Genomic DNA, 15,215 nt, shown 5'->3' with positions numbered 1-15,215 from the left:
GGTGTCCCTGGGTCCCCCAGTCTGTCCCTGTGAGTCTGTCCCTGTGTCCCCAGTGTGTCCCAGTGTGTCCCTGTGTCCCCAGTGTGTCCCTGTGTCCCAGTCTGTCCCTGTGTCCCAGTCTGTCCCAGTGTCCCCAGTGTGTCCCTGTGTCCCCAGTGTGTCCCTGTGTCCCCAGTCTGTCCCAGTGTGTCCCTGTGTCCCCAGTGTGTCCCTGTGTCCCCAGTCTGTCCCAGTGTGTCCCTGTGTCCCAGTGTCCCCAGTCTGTCCCTGTGTCCCCAGTGTGTCCCAGTGTGTCCCTGTGTCCCCAGTGTGTCCCTGTGTCCCAGTCTGTCCCTGTGTCCCAGTCTGTCCCTGTGTCCCCAGTGTGTCCCAGTGTGTCCCTGTGTCCCAGTCTGTCCCTGTGTCCCAGTGTGTCCCTGTGTCCCAGTGTGTCCCTGTGTCCCCAGTCTGTCCCTGTGTCCCAGTCTGTCCCTGTGTCCCAGTGTGTCCCTGTGTCCCCAGTGTGTCCCTGTGTCCCAGTCTGTCCCAGTCTGTCCCTGTGTCCCCAGTCTGTCCCTGTGTCCCAGTGTGTCCCTGTGTCCCCAGTCTGTCCCTGTGTCCCCAGTCTGTCCCTGTGTCCCAGTGTGTCCCTGTGTGCAGGCCCAGGGCACCCCAGGCTCTGCTCCAGGCCCAGCCATGGCCCCAGAGCCACGGGCAGGGCCTGAGCCCAGGAGCTGCCCCTGCCCAGGAGGCAGAACTGCTGCCCTGGCAGTGCCAGCCCTGAGCAGATGGTGCAGGGGCTGTGCAGTGTCCCTGCCTGGGGCCATTGCAGAGCTGTGAGCACACCCTGCTGTGCCCTGAGCTCGGGGATGGCCCTGCTGGGGCACGAGGTGACACAGCTGAGCCCTGGGGTCCCTCACCCTGACCCAGTTTGGGATTCAGTGTGATCCCATGAAAGCAGCCACCCAACACCAAGGAAGTCAGAGGACATGTAGCACACTCAGAGCAGCAGCAGCAGCAGGAGGAGGAGGTTTGGTTCCAGGGTGGGTGAATTCTGCTGCTCCAGTTCTCCTTTCTTCCATAGGCAGATGTGTGCCAGCCTGCACAGCCCTCACACATGCACATGGACACCACTGCACTCTTGGAAAGACAGGTGACTTCCAAGAGAGGAGGAATTCTTTTTGTGTGAGATGGAAAGGACCTTAGTGGAGAACAAAGACAGGAGCAAGGCACGCTGTCTCCAAAATGAGTTAAAAACCATACAGATGTAGAAACAGGTGTTCAGGATATGTCTTTCCCACCTTACATCCCTTTCCAAGCTAATCCACATTTGAGGACACAAAATACTGTAAGCATTCCTCCTTCTTCCAATACAACTGCATTCATTCTTCCATCCCACAGCTTTCAGCACCAGGCATATTCCATCCACACAGAGCATAGCTTGCATTCCTCCTCCACCACAAACACACATCCTACTCATGGTCCTCCATGCTTGCATGCGCACAGCGAGTGGAGAATGTTGTACTCACTGAGATCCTGGCTCTGGCTCCAAGGTGTGGGATCCTCCTCATCTTTGCACGTTCTCCTCAGCTGCACAATTCCAGACTCCACTGAATTGCTTCTTCTCCTTTAAAAGCAACTTGTGAATGCAGGGAGAAATAGTGATCAGACACTTGTCTTAGATAGATGGAGATGAGTATTAGGTGGAAAAGCCCTGGCTGATCACCTGTACATCCAGCCCAGCAGCAGCTCCACTCTCTGAATTAGGAGTTCTTGGACATAAGGCCAGTCACAGTGTTCACCACAGCCCATCTGATATATTTGGGCTCCTGATCCTGAGCAGAGCATTTGGAATGAAAAATGCTGAAGGATTCAAACCATCAGTAGTAAAGCATGGCTGTGGTTTGGTTTTGTCTTGGTGCCTGGCAGACAGACACTCCAATGGTATTGCAGCATAAATTTGTGTGACCAATCCTTTGTGGTCTCAATACACTGCAAAGAGTCATCCAAAGGACAGGCCAGGTAAGGACCTGTAATGTCCAGAGACATTTGCACCTTGCTGGATGGGAGAATGAAGAAATCGTATTTCTACTGAGTCACATTTCCCCAGTTCTGTATGATATCCTTGCCACAGGGATGGGAGTCCCTGCTGCAGTCCCACCCCTCCCTCATGCTCCCTCTCCAAGGGGCTCCTCTGCAGCTCTCACTTCAGTCTTCACTGCTCTGAGAGGGTACAAAGTGAAAAGGAGGAAAAAGAATTAGCTTGGTGTCAGTGGAAATACTGCTTCTGGGTTTGCCCCAGCTGCCAGATGTGGAAGTGGCTGGCAGGGGCAGAAGGGCTGCAGGTTTTGGACTGGAGCAGATTTTGGACTGGAGCAGGTTTTTAGTTGTCATTGACTGATATTTGTGGGAAGCTCTAAATGTCCAAACCTCCTCAGCCATTCTCTTGGCATCCAGCACAGCAGCTGAGGGGGCTAAAGCTGGGCTGGAAGCTGCAGCCCGGGAGTCTCACCATTAATTCTGCCATTTCACCCTGCACATCTGACCTCTTTAAGAGTGATTTGATGTTTCTTTAAGAAACACCCTGTCTCTATGAAGAAATGCCAACAGAAGAGAAGTTTCAAGCTTGCTATTTTTATTTAAGCTGTTGGAATAGAATGGACATAATGTAAGTAACGGGACCAGCCAAGAGGGTGTCTGTCAGTCAGTGACTCAGTCTTCAGATCAGACAGATGCAAGCCCATATAAACAGGTTCAGCCCGAAAGTCATGATAATAAATAATTTATTTTCATACATTTCAAAACACCAGATACAGTAAAGCGAGTGTTTTCTTTGGAAGCAGGCAGTACTGGTCGGCTGGATCTGCTTCCCACACCAGCAATAACATGTTCTGAATGAGTGAAGGGAGATTCTGACCACCATTCTGCCAGAGCCTACTTGGTTGAAGACTGCTGAGTCTTAGGAAATTGCTCTGAAAGGAATTAATTCAGTGCTTTGAGGTACATGGCATCGTCAGGATTTCATTCCATCACTGGAAGCAGTAGAGAAATGGAGTCAGCCAGGTGGGCATCTGGAGAAAATGGACTTTCAAGGCATTTTTTCTCATCATTGTGGGATTGCTGAGTCACTCACAGCAAATGGAAAATGTCCCAGGACATTTAAAGATGATTTTAGGTCATCTGAACTGCCACATTAAGCTGGGAAAATAAATACATGGCAAAGCATGGGAACACTGGGGTGCTCCAGGTGAGGACAGCAGTTGGCTCCAAGGAGCCCCTGGGAGCTCCAATGATCCTGCAGGGCCCAGCTGGCTGAGAGGAGCCCAAGTAACCCTACAGGAGTTTGGTGTCAATGCAGCAGCCTGACCTCGGATGTTTTAGGGTTTGAGATCCCTGTTAGTATGTTAATATGTTAATAACTTACTCCTTAAAAGTCTCACTGCTGGTATGTGAGGTAAAAGTCAATACAGGAGCAAAAATATATGCCCAAATGTGCAGGTAAGGTTTCCAATATTTCAAATCCTCTGTTTAAGTTGTAATTAGAAAAGAGTTCATCACTAAGCTGGATATGACCTTGCCAGGAGAAAGGAAGAATGCAGGAGTATCTTAGGCAGCATATTCCAGGGTAAGTGGTCTCTCAGTCTGGTATCCATGCATCTTAGTTTGAGGAAAAACCATATGAACACAAACCTTTACCCATTATTTAATATGGTCATTTTTAAAGCAAAACAAATAGATATTTATTTTTACTATCATTTAGCTGTGCATGTTTTGTATTTGTCTAAACAAGGCAAAAGTACAAACTGCTTTTCTCACTGAGCTCCCAGGGAATTTGGCAGACTTCTGCTGCATCTTTGGGTGTAAACCTGGGGTCACAGCCACCCTTACTTGCAGCAGCCCCATTCACATATTTGCATTTATAAACTGAGATCCTGTACTGCCTCCATTTACAGATCAAATGCAGTAAGTTTAGCAGTGAGAAGTGAAGAGATTTCAACAGCTGCTGGAACTGGGTGGGCACTAAAAGCCCCAGCTGCTCATGGGTTTATCAGCAGCAGCAGTGAAGTCCATGGGGTTGATAAGCAGAGACATGACCTGCACAGCCTGGCACTGTCTGTGAAGGTGACCTCAGACCTGATGGGCAGAAGGAGAACTCTTTAACTGTCCTCACTTCCTCAGGTGCTGCTGCACTTCCAACACCTGCAGTGGGCAGGGAGCACCTCTGCCAACTCAAACATCTCTCATCAGAAGGATAATTAATCCCTCAGAATAGCCATGGAATATCCAATGCTGCTTTGAAAAGAGAAGGATTAGGTTCACGTGTTCTGGAAAAGAGCACCCAGAATGGGTTTATTGGAGGGTTTCAAAAGTGGTGGAAGGGAAGAGAGTGTGGAGCAAATTCTGCTGCTTGAGGTCCTTTGTCAACAGGACAGGAAGACATGTGCAGGTCAGGGCACTGAAAAATAAATGCCAAAGCAGGAACAATCACTGAGAGCTATGGCTACAAGCCAGGCTCTCAGGCTGGAGGCTCCAAGATATCAAATACTTTGTCAGTCTCAGCAAGCTGGTAAATAAAGAGAAGGGTTTGGAGCTGGTTGTCACAAAGAGTGCTTTCAGCCCCAGCTCCTACTTCAATACCCTGCAGCTGGGGAAGGGCACAGGGAGCTTCATTTATGCATCCAGCAGCAGTTTATGACAGGCTCCATCTCATCTCAAGCATCTGACATAGGCATGCATCATTGTCCAATTCTCAGATTCTTGCATCTAAAAGTTTAATATGCGCTTCATTTGATTTCTTAATGCATTTCACAGAAAGTGAACATTTTTCCTGGCAGAGCAGGGACTCTGAGCTCTTTTATCTGCACCCCATAAAGGGCTGGGATGTCTCTTTGAGCTTGGCCAATAATTTGAAAGTAATCCAGATTTTGTTTTTCCTGCAGGTCTAAATGAACAGTGAATGTTTTAAGTGGAGGAGTAAGAGGTACATTGAATTTGGAAATATGACCCAAGTAGCAGCAGAGCTGTGGAAAAATTCAAGGAGTTACTAAATCTTTAAAACTCAATTGTTTAGAAATTAGGCACATAGTTTTAAAATGACATTTTGGCAAAGCTGTTTAAGTTACCCTTCCCATCATATATTTTATTAAACCTTTGCCATATGTTCAGTCTTAACTGGCCAGCAGTGTCTCCAGGAGTGTCCCCTTGTTGCTTCCAGACTCACTAAATGACCAGAACACACATCCAGCCATTGCTCATCAGCACTTGAAGAAGCCTTGGTGCTTGGTTCTCAATCCCTGGCAGCAAAGGTGAACTCCTGCCATTTTCCCTTAGCAGTGGGTCCTCAGGAAGGGAGGCCACTGCAGGAGATAATCTTTCTCTCCCATGATGCTGCAAGAATCATAAGCTGGGCAGCTTTGAGTTTCTTAAGGCTGAGCTGCTTCTCTCACGCTGTAGGAGCAGAAGAACATCTGGTCTTAGCTACTGTTTTTCAACTGGATCATCTTGTGCCTCACTAAAATGAATGAGAAACACATGCAAGCTGTATTTTCAAAAAGTTGTATTTCATTGATGCAACTCAAGTAGTGATTTTCACATGCAATTAGATACACAGATGTAGACAAGCAACAATTTACACACACACACTGCATTTCCAACGAGGCCCTACGAGCATTCCCAGATGCTTTACACATGGAAATAGGCACATGGAGAGGAGGCATGGGAAAGTATTCACATGTGCAATTGTATCTTCCCACAGCAATGCCTGGGAATTAGAAAGGACTGACTGAGACAATATTTTGGATGTAAAATCTGATGACACTTTCAATTCTGTTCTGCAGGCCCCACTATAAATAATGCTAATTATTAATTATGATCTGCCTACAACAGCACTTCCCCAGGCACTTTGCAACAGGCCAGAGAAAAGGAGCTGAAACTGCCCTGGTGTTATTCTGCTTTTGAGAAGAGTTTTGGAACAGCCATCAGTGTCCAAAGCACTGCAGGAACAGCATAAAGATGTCCCCAAGACATTGATGAAGAGTGAGAAACTGGAGAACAACTGGAGCCAGGGGGGGAGAGTTGGGCCTGCTCATCCTGGAGAAGGGAGGACTCTGGGGAGACCTCAGAGCCCCTTCCAGTGTCTAAAGGGGTTCCAGGAGAGTTGGAGACGAACCTGGGACAAGGGATGGAGGGACAGAACACAGGGAATGCATGTAATGGACAGAGGGCAGGGTTAGATGTGACATTGGGAAGAAATTCTCTCTTGTGAGGGTGGGCAGGCCCTGGCACAGGGTGCCCAGAGCAGCTGGGGCTGCCCCTGGATCCCTGGCAGTGCCCAAGGCCAGGCTGGACTCTGGGGCTGGAGCAGCCTGGGACAGTGGCAGGTGTCCCTGCCCATGGCAGGGGTGGGATGGGATGAGCTTTAGGATGCCTTCCAGCCCAAACCATTCTGTGTGTCCATGACTTGATGTCCCTGGATAGCTGCACTCACCAGCATCTGACATCTTTCCCCAAAAATGTCCACAAAGGACACAGGGCATGAAGGCAGTGACAGCTGGGTCATGAATCACAGCCACTGAGTTCCCAACAGCTGAATGCTTGGATATGCAGGTCCTTGCACATGGAATTACCTGCTGGAATCCTGGCTCAGAGCTTGCAGCAGCCTCTGCTCATTTCCCTAAACAGATAATTTCTCTGACCCCCTTCAGTCCCTGTTTCTATTAACAGGCCAAGCAAGCTCTAAGTGCCAACATACTGGAGAAGTGGAGAAGTTGGTTTATAGAAAGCAAAAAAGGGGAAGGAAAAGAAAAACAAAAGCCAAGTTATTTCCACAATGTTTTCATTCCCATGCTTAACCCCAGCATTCCTACACGTGCATTTTTATGGTGCATCTGAAAACCAACCATGATGCAAAAGAAGCTTCAAAGTGTTTAAGGAAGGGAAAGCTGAGAGGGAGAGGAGGGGACTGAAGTCAGGCAGGGAGGAGCAGGGCATGGCAGCAGTGCTGGACTCTGCTGTCCCTCTCCTGCCATCTCAACCAGGACCTTGCTCTGCAGGTGACCCAGGACAGCAGCACAAGTTCAGGACAGGAAGGTCCGTAAAACTCAGTTACTTAGAGGGTTTTCATTTCCCCTTTAGGAGGTTGAAATAGCAGAGCATGACCAAAATATGGGTAAGTGCAGTTCATTTGTCCCTGTAATTAAAACAACACCTTTGAGGTGTGGCTTTTGCCCAGGTGGGGAGAGGGACTGAAAGGCATCCTGTGCTGTCCCTGGTGGTGGTCACAGCTGCAGAGGGGAGCAGAGGACGTGCAAGTGTGGAACATTGCTGATATCCTTTACTGGACCATGGATGCTTAAGGGATCAGAGCACTTGGACAGTCAGTGCCGCGGGCAGGACCAGCTTACACACCCCTGCAGCATCTCCTCTAGGCACAAGGGACAGCAGCAGCCCCTCAGCCAGTGATCTCCTGTCCCCAGCAAAGCTCCAAGCAGATGCCAGCAGCCCCTTCCCAAGCAGAGTCCATCCTGTGTGACAGAGCTCCTTTACTCCCTGAGGATTTTGTCAACACCTCAGTATTATTAAAAGGTTGCTTTTAAAGTTAATTTCCTTTTTTTTTCCTTTGTACACTATAGAGTATTGCTGAACACCCTCTCCCAGCTCAAAATGAGGATCCATTCCAGGTTTGCAGTCACATCAACAGTGGGTTGGTGATTTATTTTAGAGGTGCTGGTGTAATTACCCAGCACACACCCCTCCCATTCACACTGAGTTCCCTGCAGCTAATGAGTCTTCCCAGAGAGGAGAAGGAGGAGATCTGGTTGGTTCACTAAACCCCTGTGCAAGTGAATGAGCTTCTAGAATGAATCCAGCCTCTGTAAAGACAGCATGTCCTGAAAGCTGTCAGCCCTTATTACAAATAAAAATGGCTCAGCTTCCTTAAACTGAACATTTCAGCCCCATTTTGCCAACACCACCACGCTGATGTTCTTTTATCCCCAGCATTTCTGTTTGGGTCAAAACACTGATGGACTTGTTTGCCATTATTATAACTTCTGTCATCTATAGCAGCACATTGGCTACACAAGGCAGGGTTTGGCCAACAGTGCCCCAAAAGAGACTCTTAAGTATTTGGATACCTGAATCCAACCTGTGCTGATACTGGAGATGTTTGGAGCAGGGATCACATTTCAGAAATATGAAATGCTGCCTTTGGTAACAAGTTTAAGAGGTGTTTTTGGCAGGCAGTATGGGATGAGCTTTGTCACCAGCACACCCTGGTGGGGTGTCTTTGGGGGCTGCACTTTTGCACCCTGCATCAATGTGGGCCTATCTGTGCATTACAGAGAGGTGATGCAAAGCAGAGCAGGTACCTGGAGGAGGTGGGATGGACCTTTAGCAGCCTGTTAGAGCCACCAGGTGCCCACCAGCCCTTTGTGCAAGACAGCCAGGGGTGGATGGGGAGGATGGTGCCAGGTGCTGGCCTGGGCCCTGCCGGTGGCCATCCCGCCTGCAGAGCTGCTCGGGGCAGCCTTTGAACTCTGTCTGAGCCAGCTGAGCACTGGCCCCCACATAAATGAGAGCAGCCTGGAGACTGTTATGAATTAGAGGGCTGCTCCAGCCCCAGAGGCAGGCACACATCTGGCTGGGCTCCCACTGGGGCAGCGGGGCTGGACTTGTTGCTCCGGCTCTGGCTCAGTCGGACTTCCCGTTCTGGGGTGATCTTCTCATGGCTGCTCAGGCCATCAGAGCTGGGAAACCTTTCCATCTTCCCTTTGCTGGGAATAGCAGTCCTGATGGAAAGTGTTGTCAGCTTCGTGCCTGAATTCCTGATGGTGACTGTCCCACTGACCAGCCTGGCCCAGGCAGGGTCACCCTTCTGTCCCCATCACCTGCAGCTCTCTTCAGGATTCCTTGACAGGATCTGTCCCAACAGTGGCTCTTTTTCTGCCCAGGGTTTGGTTCCAAACAAGCAAAAACACTCTCAGCTGAGCTCCAGGGGCCCTCTGAGCTGGACCTTGCTGACCTTGCCCAGCCCTTGTTCTGGATTGCTGGGCTGATCTCAGCAGAGAGGCCCAGAGCAGGTGAAGGTCCCCCAGACCAACATCTCCCACCCCTGGTGTCCTCCCTGCATGGGTGTGAAGGCAAACCCTGGTCCTTTCTGTTTAGATTCTGTAGACCTGAGATACTACAGCTCCTACTGGCTTTTCAGTTGAAAAGGTTTTGAGCTTTTACCTTTTTCTCTAATCATTTAAAAATTAGTTTCTGGAAAGGCAACCAGGAAAGAAGGCAGCAAACCCCCAGTGCAAACCAGTCAGGAGCCCTGATAATGTGACTTTTTCCTGGAATGGGACAGAAGCAAAGCAAACTAAGGAATTCTCATGCTAACACAAAACATTTCATTCACTTCCTTGCAGATGATTTCACTGCTACTGAGCATGGAAACCCTTACAAGAGCAGTTCCCCTCTCCCAAGTCAGGGAGAGAAGCAGGAGCTTGGGCCACCCTGAGGGCAATGGGCAGCACTTACAGTGCTTACACTCCCCATCAGAAATGAGCCACGGAGCCCTGGGCAGTGCACAGCTCTGCTCCTCCTTTAGAATGAGGCAATCATCAGTCTTCATGTTGGCTTTTCACTTCAGTGCCCACGAGGATCCTGAATCTCTTCAACTGGCAGAAAAATGACATGGAAAAAAAATGACTTTTTTTTCCCTGTATATTCAAATGAGTGAGTGGGATTTCAGATAAATAAGCTGATGTATCTGTAATCAGAAGAATAACTCTTAACTTCATATATGAGTTTTGGAGGTTTAAATATTTGGGATCTGGAAAAAAATGCCCATGCTGATGGAATCCTGTCAGTCTGACAGCTAACCTCACCTCCCATGTAAGTCCCTTGGCCCAGATGCTCTGTTCCAAAACCTCCTGTCCCAAAACCCAGGGCTTTTCCAAGAAAAGGAAAAGTGCTCCATTTTTATCTTTTTATCTGGTTGCATGCACAGGGCTGAATGCAGCTGCCTGGAAATCTTGTACAATTCAGCTGACCTGCCCAAGAGAGCAAAATTCATCTGTTTGTGTCTGTGGTGTGATGATCCAGAGTCCCCCAGATGGAAGGTGCTATGGAGGTATGGAAAAATTGGATTTTTGAGGTGCTGGGGGTGCCTAGAAGGGGGAGGAGGTCTGTGCATGGCTATGCCAGCCTGGGGAGTACAAAGTGGGTTCCCATATGGTCAGTTTTTAGGATTTCTCCTGTTTCAAATCTGCATAAATGGCCCACTCAAGGAGGCCAAACTATTAAAAACAGCTGACAACGAAAAAGGGGGAGGTGAACGCCAAGCAAGCAGCAAGTAAACTCTGTAACTGAGCTGACAGATGGCAAATTAATGTTGTCAAATAGAAAGAAGTACATAAAGCTAAGGAGCACTATGACCAGATTGCTTTCTTGCACATGAAGTCTTTAATCATATGGATATCCTTGCTATTTTTACTCTAATGAGATTGGGAAAGAAAAATAAGACTGAGGCATCAAATTTAAGATGAATTTGCTTTGAATCCACAAGAAATTGAAGCCCTTACAGAAACAAGGAGAATTATTTGCCAGGCAAAATTTGTGTCACAGATGAACTTGTTTGTGCTTCTGAATTTTGACATGTTTATTTTATTGGTAATATTGCTGTAGCCAACAAGAGTAATAGCCAGTGTAGACAAGCAAGCAAAGGAAGTTGAGTGAAAAATGATGTTCATGGAGCTTTTTGCCCTTAGGCAAAGGCAAAAATAGAACCCAGCCCACCAAAACCCTTCCCTCTCATTGGTAAAAGGAGAAAAATAGGAAAAAAAGCCCATTTCTCTTGTAAGGTACAACTTGATGAAATACCAACGAGCCAAGTACATGAAAACCAAATTATTATTTTCCCTTTGTGGGGTTTATAATGAGAATACAAATTTAATTTGTTTCATGTATTTCTTTAATGGTAAGTGTGAGGATGTCTTTTAATCAAGAGGTTAATGTGGGCTCTGACAACTATTAAGGTATTCACACCTCTGATTAAAGGGAGGATCCGCCGTGTTTGAGCAGGGAGCTCGGTAAACAAATACATCAATCATGAGAAAATCCCCCCAGAATGTGCATGGTCAGAGGGAGCCGCCAAGGCAGTTAAAAGGAAGCAATTTTCCACAGTGCTTGGAGGTAGGTAATATAAAATAATCCATAATTAAGTTTAATCATGGCTTATCAGGCCTTCCTAGGCCTGTGAGCATTGTGGCTAATGTTTAACATATTGCCTCAGCTCTAAGTTTCCTCTGATGCCATTTCATTGATGCAATGAGCCCCTTTTATTTGGAAGTGGCAGATGTGATAAATGTGTCTGGAGGCCAGATTTGTCACTGATATGACTTGGGATAGCTCAGCAAGTGCTGATATTGGGATCCTCTGCTAATAAAAATTGGGGTTCCTCAGTGGAGCCAATGGAACAATCCAACTTACACAGAAGAGCCTGGCCCAGCTGTTGGAATGGTGAGATCCAAGCCCCTCAGTGCTCCTCAGAGGAGGCTCAGGGTAGAGCACAGCCCCTCCTAGAGCCCCCTGAAGGAGGGCACAGCCGGGGGGTCGGGCTGTGCCCCAGGGAACAGGGACCGGAGCAGAGGGAACGGCCTCAGGCTGGGCCAGGGCAGGCCCAGGGTGGGCACAGCAGGAATTTCCCCATGGAAAGGGGGCTCGGGGATTGGCAGGGGCTGCCCAGGGGGGTTTGGAGTGCCCATCCCTGGAGGTGTCCCAGGAAGGGCTGGAGGTGGCACTGAGAGCTCTGGGCTGGGGACAAGGCGGGGATGGGGCACAGCCTGGACTTGATGGTCTGGGAGGTCTCTTTCAGCTTTAATGATTCTGGGATTCTGGGATTTTTTTATTTTATTGACTTAAGCTAGAAGTTGCTTCAACCCCCTGTAAGGCCAGTAGTTGTTTTACTGGAAGGAGAAAAATGTTTCTCCTACACATGAAGCTGCACAGGCTTCTGGCCTGCATCAGGCAGGGAACAGCTCTGGGCTCAGGTGGGAGATGGGCTGTCCAGCCCAGGATACAGAAGGTCACACAGCTGGGGATGGCCACGGCTGTGTGCTAGAACTGAAGAATTCTTCTGTCCCCATCCTCTGCTTACATATCGGGAGTGTAGAATTCTTACTTCACTATAATGCTGTGGTCCTTTTTTTTCTTGGTTTCTCAGCATTTAACAAAAGCTAAGAAAAGTTTTGCGGCAATTTTTCCCATTTCAGAAAGAAATCCAGTTTGGAACAAAGTGGGAACTGTTTGTTAATCAAAATATGCCAATTAATACTGTCAAAAGAAATGTTCATATGTACTGAGATGACATTTACAGAATTTAACTTATTATCATTAGATTCAAAAAACACCATCCTGAAAAAAAGAAAAAGTTCACTGAAATGCAAAGTATCTTAATTTTAATTAAAAATTTGGAGGAAATATTCTGGAGAGGGGACACAGTTTGAAACATCCTTGTCCACTTAGGCAGTTTTTGGTGGGCTGCACAAGGAGCTTTTCACAGAGCTCCCCTTTTAACTGGCCAAGAGAATATCTGCTGACTGTTCCTCAAACCTAACCTCCCAGCTTTATGTTTAAATACTGATTCCCACTTTTTAATCCAGGCCAACATATTTTCCTTTGAGTTCAGGAACATCTGGACCTAGGCAAACCTCTCTCTATGTTTGCTGAGGCCTTACTGAGCCATGCCAGGGGCTTTGTGAGCCCTGTGTGATTTGCAGGCTCCAACTCTGTGAGACCCCAGCATCCTCAGCATCCCCCAAAGGCATGTGGGGATTGATTCCTGATCCTTTATCACTGACTTCCCATGGAAAAATCCTGCCCTTGGCCCAGCTGGGGCTGCCCCTGGATCCCTGGCAGTGCCCAAGGCCAGGCTGGACACTGGGGCTTGGAGCATCTGGGACAGTGGGAGGTGTCCCTGCCATGGCAGGGGTGGGATGGGATGGGATGGGATGGGATGGGGTGGGATAGGATGGGATGGGATGGGATGGGATGGGATGGGATGGGATGGGATGGGATGGGATGGGATGGGATGGGATGGGATGGGATGGGATGGGATGGGGTGGGGTGGGGTGGGGTGGGGTGGGATGGGATGGGCTTTAAGGTCCCTTCCAACCCCAGCCATTCTGGGATGCTGTGACCCAAACAAACCCAGGATGTTTCCAGGCAGAAGAATTGTGCAGTCCATCAGTTGTGCCCCAGGGCGTGGGGTTTGGGTGGGATGGACTGTAGGTAATGCTGGTATCCCAAATGCTGGGGCCTGGAGAAGGGATCAGAGGGCTCTCAGCCATCCCCATTCCCTCCTGAGCCTGGCAGGGACGGGGCTGTGCCCTCCTGGCAGAGCAGCTTGTGCTTCCCTGCTGGTCCATGGCTTTGGGCTCAGCTCTTCCAGAGCTGTGCATATAAAAACACAGCCCATAAATAAAGTGTTTGCTGTTCCTCTGGCAAAAGGAAGAAAAGCTACAAACACAATTGATTTTTGTTTTTTAAAGTGTTTGGATGGGAGCTGAAAGTCTATCACAAAGATGATTCTTTGGCTTTGATTTGACACTAGATTTCAGTCGGTCCAATGGAATTTTAATGCTATGGCCAAATATAACATCAAATAATGAAGAACTTCAGTGGTAAACATTAACACAAACAGGCATCAAGTATATTAAACATCTTTTAGAATGCAACAGGCCAAATCTGCAAATTGGGAACAGGTCCCTGAGCTGGCACACTATAAAAGCAGGCTTCAGTTTGCCATCTCCAGGACCTGCCGATGGAATACAGGGAATATCTGAGCTGGAGTCCATTACCTGTTTAGATTAAACTCTGTGTAGCATTGATTCAGTTATTTATTTTGGCTAAAGGAAGCAGTGTTCAAACATGGGTGCCTAAATGGGATGTCCATAGCCCAAACCTGCACTAAGGGGACTAAGTGCTTATTCTGTAAGTCTGGCCACCGAGGCCAACAGCTGAGCCCAAGGTCAGTGCTGAAAATGGGGCCAGATTTTACAAGCTCAGGGCCTGCTGTGTGTGCTTGGGGTTTTTCAAAAATGCAGAATCCCTGCTAGGTCCCAGGGGGTGCAGGTGGGAGGCCTGAGAGCTGACCCAGGACAGGGAGTGCCCAGGGGCACAGTGTGTCCTGCCCCAGCGTGGCCCCGGCCCTGCCCTGTGCTGGGCACCCTCGGGGGTGACCTGGCCACGTCACCCACTCCTTTAAAACTGCCAGCCAAAATGAACCTGGAAACTGCCCCTGCTCAAGCTCTGTCTGCCTAAAATGGATGAATTCATTTCTCTTTCGCTGGCCAGGCTTTAAGGGGGTGCTGCCATGCATTCAGGTAGTGATTAATGGCTAGAAAGCATCTGATGGGGGTTCAGCTCTCCTGGCTTTGGGAACACTGAATGGGTTTGGTGACAAAGAGTCCAGTATTGGAAACATGCGCTGGATTGAGGAGTGGTGCTCCTGCTTCTCCCAGTAAGTAAATAATAAATAATGCAATTAATATGCCCCATAACAAGTCTTCCATTAAAACAATGCCTTAGCTCCAGAACAGCTCATGCATGAACCCCCATAGCATGCAAAGGCACAGACATGTTGCCTGAGCATTACATCCTTCTCTTGGCAACTGAGCTGGATCCCAAATGCCAGCTTCCAGCAGGGTTGTTTTCCCCACTTTGATTTTTAATTATGGATCACATGGAAGGATGGAGAGGAAAGGCCCAAGTTTTGGGGGTTTTTTTGTTGGTTTTTTTGTTTGGTTTTTTTTTTTGTTTTTTGTTTTTTTTTTTTTTTTTTGTTCCTCATTTAATAATTTAATTTGTATTCTGATCTTCAAATCCCAATAGCATCATGTGAAGTAGAGAAACTCAGCAGGGGAGGGGGAGGAGTGATAGGGGAGGGAGCCAGGGCTTTCTATTTCCATATGGTGAGCCTCTCTTCCTCGTGATCACAGCTTGTCATCTGTCTTCCTTTAAACTTCAGATCCCCTTTAAAAATCTTCCCAGCAAAGAACAGGCCATAAATGTGACATAAAGACAGTCCAAGTGAAGAGATTGCCATGGGGTAATGGTGAAGCATGATTTCATCACAAGATTTCTTTACACAGGGGCACGGATGCAAGAATAACCCAGTCCCCAGGAAGTGTGTGTTTCTGGAGTGGTGCACAGTGGCACAAGTGTTATTAATATTCTGGGCAGATTAG

Source organism: Melospiza melodia, chromosome 14 (assembly GCF_035770615.1).
Source record: "Melospiza melodia melodia isolate bMelMel2 chromosome 14, bMelMel2.pri, whole genome shotgun sequence".
NCBI classification, from domain to species: Eukaryota; Metazoa; Chordata; class Aves; order Passeriformes; family Passerellidae; genus Melospiza; species Melospiza melodia.
This window is presented reverse-complemented; position numbering follows the sequence as displayed.